The following is a 6,000-nucleotide window of genomic DNA, read 5'->3' as shown; positions in this document are numbered from 1 at the left end:
GTTTCATATATTTTCTCTCTCCATGACTTTCTAACCACTCATTAAATGCCTGATAGCATGTAGTTTATGTGGTAATCACGATTCCTCTGTCAGCTAATGTTATGCAGTGATGACCTTGGTATTTCAGTAAGTCAATCTTTATCAGTTTACAGTATTTCTGATCAGTTTCCAATGCATTTTTATTCCTAACATGCGACTTTTGTTTGTGAGGAAACAGAAGAAAAGCTTTACCAGCAGTCTTGCAGATTTGCATGACTTTGGTTCGACTGGGCTCTTGTCTGGGAGCTTTCAGACACACCTTTCTAAACGCATTAAGATCTCATCCAGGGCAGAAAGAATTGATTCCAGTCAGCTGTGATTGTAGGGATGCATGTCAGTGAATAGTGCCATCCTATGTGATCTCACACTGACAAATGAGATCAATTTTACAGTTTTCTTAAGAGTGGAGACCCATCTAGGTGTTTTGTCATTTAAATTACAAACAGGGAGACACACAAATGTTGACATATTTGTATAGTCAGATAAATATATAACTCTGTATGTTGGGTGAACATGTGATTCTATTACAATTCTGTGCCTTTTTTTCTCTTTGTTTTTGCTTTTGGTTTTTATATTTTCTGTCTAAAGATCACCAAAAAAAAAAAAAGGCTGTAATTTATTTTAGCTTAACAACCACACATCCAGATCTGTCAGGCTCAGTAATAATTTGTGACATACAATTTGTTAAGGAAGCCTTTCAACTTTCATTCCACTTTGGTGAAGGCTAAAACGACCACACAAGCTCCTTGACTGTGGACATCAGGGGAAGGCCACCTCTAAATCAGGGGCGCAAGTGGAGATCAGAGATGGCCCAGACCAATCGATCCAGTCAGGATTTGTGGGGCTCTGTGGGAAAAAAAGACAGCAATGTAGAGTACATATTAAGTCCTGTTCTATCTGTTCGTGTCACCTAAAACCATTTATCTTCTTCTCTCCTGCTGTATGAGTCAGTGGCCATCACAGTGGCCTCATCTTCTAGCCTGTCACTGAGAAGCAGAATAAGTTAACGAACAGGCTAATCCGTCTTCTCCAGAGGCTGTTCATTAATAACTGCTCTGTCTGACAAAATAGATATGGACTGCTGAGATAAGCCCTCATACTCGCCATGTTTTGCATCAATTTCCTCTTTATTTCAATCTATATTTTTTATTTGCTTTCTTGGAAAAAAGAAAACTAGACATAGGGCATGTGCAAAATATGGTCATCTACCAGAATCAGTACTAAATGTAGCATGTTTTACCTAATGTACCATCACCCTCTGATGAACTGACTGTAATTTTTGAAATACCTGCACTAATGATATGATAGCAGGATGTATCAATAAGTAATTAATTTCGTGGTGAGAATGTGGTAGGTATTTGCTTCCACACAGAATTATTTTGCGGTTTTTCAGTGGTTCAGACCAAGAAAAAATTCTAAACACTAAAGGCATGCCAGTGGCCACTCTCGAATTTTAAAGACTGGCATGTAAAAAAACATAAGAAAACTTAATATTTATGTAATATTTACACAAATATAGGAAGTAAATCTACAGTTAAGTAAAACTAAAGTTCAACCGATTGACCAAAGATTTTAGTTGGGTTCCTGTCAAAGTGCTATTTATTTATTAAATGCAAAATTAGTCAAAATCTACTTTCAGTTGTGTCCTACCTACATCGGGTAGCTCTGCATGTTTGAGTTGACAGATTTTTTCACTAGACGCCTTTCCTCACTCATCCTTAGAGGATTTGTGACCTCCTTCAAATGTTTTGTTTGCACTACTTTGATCTGCATGATCATATGTTTTGCATGTTAATAAATATTTGGAGAAAATAATACCCAGACTTCAATTGTGAGTATTATTTACTATTATTAGGTTTAATTCCACAAAATTGTATTTAATATACTTCACTTTTTACAACTTTGTTCACTAATAGCCCTTCTCTACTAGTACCTACCCGGATTCACTGAACTTGACTTGGTTTTTGGGGTTTTCCATTAGTACCCCATTAGTACCTGTTACAAGGCACTTTTTTAGTACCTGTTTGGTCCAAGTGAGCTGAGTCGATCTGAAGATGCGATGTCAGCAGACTGCATGCCACCATCGATGGCATCACTCGATGAGTCAGAGAGCGACTCCTTCAGAAAAATCAATACCGCCATTTTTGAAACCAAGCAACAAGGGAAATGGCTACACACAAACCAACACCATGGTTCCCAAGTCTGACAAAAAGCCATAGACTGAGCAGCAGTTATACTATCGCCTCGATGTCCTCCATTGTTGTGTTGTGTTTGTGTCGCATAAAATTGACATACAACCATTTTCGACCACACTGCTATAATGACCCCATTACGCGGTACTCAGCTGTAATGGAAAACAACTGAAACTAAGTAGAGTCGAGTTGACTTGAGCCGAGTAGCTACTAGTGGAAAAGAGGCTTAAGTACTTTTTGAAGGGGGATTTAGGCTTTCAGTTTAGACTGGAAGTATTTGTTTAATCCAGCAATATTGTGGAATATACACCAAAGATATGGCAAGTGTAATGAAAGATGCATGATAGCATGATGTCATCCTCTGATACATTTATAAAGATACTTGTGTATCTACATAAACGCGGTGTAGATATCTGCATGCACAAATGCTGACCGCCACAAACAGACAGGCCAAAAACTCAACTTTATTCATAGATTAGCATAACACCAAAACACCTTGCAGATGCAGATGAGCTGATCCCTTTGAGGGCAAAGAAAGTGGTTAATCGATATCCTCACATGAAGCTGAGACTCTGGTAGAGGAGCCAAGCACTCCAGGTAATGAACTGCCTGCTTGATATATATCCCTTACGGAGTGGGATTGCAGTGGAGCAACATGGTACTGCAACAGCAGCAATTCTTTGATTAGGCATTTCTCTTCCATCACGCTTCCTTGGCACACAGAAAGTCTCTCACTCACATACACTTACTGTTTGCTGATGTGTCAACATATTCACTGTCAACCTGTTGTGGGGCTCACAGAACTCATATTACATTTTAATATCACAGAGTCAACTGTGTCAGAGGGAAGCTTTATTTTAATTTACTTGTTTTTATTTTGCATCTTTAATCTAAAATCTTAAATGCTTACCTTCTGTATAACGTTGGGAAAACATGAGGCTGTAGTTATAAAACCAAGTTCAAAGCTTAGGGATTCCTGAGCTATTTTTCTTTTGATGCAAATGGAGAATTTGTGCCCAAAGCCCATGTAAAATGAGTCAAAAGCTACTTCATCTTTATCTGTTTAATGACTTTCCGACAATGGTTGAACCAGCCATGAATAACCAGTGAAGTGTTAAAAGTGCTGATTACCTGCAAAACTTATTTACTTATTCTACTAATTTCTTTTAAACTCCACACTTATGTAAACCCCCCAGATTTTCTTGGATACCAATTTTCTAATCTATTTAATTACTCCACAGAGAAAGTAATTTGTTACACATTACAGTACTTCCACATTACAACAATTTGTCAGCATGGCCTGAATTGTCACATATTTAACATTTAACACTTATGTAGACCCTAGGCTACAGTCCCACACACTGTCGTTAATTCATATTCTAATGAAGACATACATGCAATACTTCTTTGAGATTTACCATAAATCCAAAGCAAAGTTAAGAACAAATGCATTTCAAAGCGAATGCGGTGTCCAGGTAAAAATGGACTACATATTCCTGCAAGCCTGTGTCTAATTACTGCCTTTATTACCTGTTTAAGATCAGGCTCTTGCAGCTGTGCTGTGATCTGCATTCACAGAGTTTTAGTAACACTCTGGGTTCTTTGTTAGCTTTGGGTTGGCATGCGGTCGATAGGGATGTTTGCAAAGAGATGCTGTTATCTTGCACTCTTTTGTGCAATAAAAATAAAAGTATTCATTTGTATGTATTTCTAATTTATGTAACTTAAATTAACTTTTACTTTTTAAATCTTCATTTTGTACACACATGCAAAAATACTGCGAAAAGCAAAAATCTTTAAGAAGTTAAACTAGCATGGGAGTCTGCAGCATTGTTAGGAACTCTTTGGGGTCATTCCGGGCCAGATCGTAACAGGCTCTTCTTGCCAAATATTTTTACCCCTGCTAACAGCAACAATGCTAACATACTTATGCTGCTGTATTTGTTTACCATATATTTTAATAGAAAACACAGAAGTACCTCTAGGAATGTTGGTCATAAATTAGAATGTTGGGGAAGTTAAAGTTTTGATGTTTCTTCAAGCTGAAAAGTTGTAAAAATTCATCCAGAGCCAGATATGGATATTTGTGCCAAAACAATCATTTTGTTAGTTATGAAAATATCTCATTAAAACAATCATGTCACTAGCGTGCCTAAAAAAGAATATGTGAACAAAAATCTCAGAAGTATACTTTTGTTCAAATGCTAAAGCAGTGAATTGTATAATGGCAAAGCTATTTTCTTTGTGGTTGGGCTTTTACTTAGTGGCATTTAAACCACTGAAATGTTTTAGCTTTCTGAAGTAAAAGAAATCCTTGCACTTAATGGCTCACAACCACCAGAGAGGATTTCCCCCCAGGGCCTCATCATTGGAGTTAGTAAAAAGGAGCTGCCAACATCTCACTTGGTTTCCACATAGTCTATATGCCTGCATCACATAAGGTGTGACATGTGCAAACATATTGTTGTTTAGTAGACCTTCTGAGAAACCAGGACTGAAATTGACATCAAACAAATTAAAAAGTTGTTACAATTTCTTTTATTTATTCTGACGTGTGACTTCTAAGCTACTTAATGAAACTTGCATATTACGTAGTACATTCATTTTGAACTGAACTCACTCTGTGTGCTCAACAAAATAGTTTCTTTTTTTTTCTTTTTTTCTTTTCTTGAATTAAAAAGTAAAGAAAACCCTGGAATGGTGCTAAAACCGTGTTACTTTCTGCAAACAATATTTTGGAATGAATTACTTATTTATCTTCTTTTCCATTCAAGTATAATGGATGATATTCTATTATTGATGGGATGCTTGGCTTAAATCCAGTGTCCAAACAGCCTTCCTACTCTCCAATAAGGAATTATATTATCAATATTGAACATTTCAGAATGTGTCCCAGTAAACTGTCATCACTTTTTAATATAATGAAGTTGTTGGCCATTTGCAAAATTAAATGGCTCGTGGTTCATTTTTGTGACGTGAACGTACTGCAGTCCCTTGCATATTCAAAGTACACTATCAAAGTCTACAGTTGCGTCTAGAGTCAGAGTTCAAATTTAAGTTGTAGTCAAGGTGTTAAATCTATTGACTGTTTAGTTCAGTCTTTGATGCCACAGTGTGAGCTGTAGTAATGAAAAGAGAATGTGTTGGTCAAGGGTATGGCTTATAAAATGTTGCCAGTTCATTTCAACTCCTTTATTTATTCCAGCGTTCTTTTCCTCGCTGCATTTCAGGCAGCATAGTCCACAGTGAAAGCAAGAGCAAAGAAAAAACAGCAAAAATGTGAAAAGATCACCTGAATAGTCTGACTTTATCAACATGTTTAACAAAAGGACAAAGATTCACTGAGGTAAAAAGTACAAACTTATATTTTATGCTTGCAAATCAATGCATATACTTTAAACTGTTATATACATACTGTGGCGGGGCGTGGCCTGCGGTGCAGTGCAGAGGAGGCGGACGCACCTGCACGGCATCCACAATCACGCCCCGCCGAATTAAATATTGTACTGGGCCCTGTGGTTGGGTTGTTGTGGTAATGTTGAGCGGGCAGCGGGAGAGCTGCAGCTCTGTGTGCGTTGTAAACAGCAACCGGCTAAGTATTAATAAAAAGTATCGAAATGCCACTGGGTCTGCCGTGTATGTTTACAGTGGTGCCGAAACCCAGGAGGCGGCAAGACGGGCCCACAACAGAGCCAGGGAAGGGAGGAGCTGTCCCAGATGATGGCTGAGACGGCGGCTATCCAGCGGGAGCAGGCGGCGGAGGTGCGTC

This window comes from Perissodus microlepis, chromosome 1, assembly GCF_051167445.1.
Source record: "Perissodus microlepis isolate ML-2025 ecotype Zambia chromosome 1, ASM5116744v1, whole genome shotgun sequence".
Classification (NCBI taxonomy): Eukaryota; Metazoa; Chordata; class Actinopteri; order Cichliformes; family Cichlidae; genus Perissodus; species Perissodus microlepis.
The sequence above is the reverse complement of the archived record's forward strand: the minus strand, read 5'-3'. Positions refer to the sequence as shown.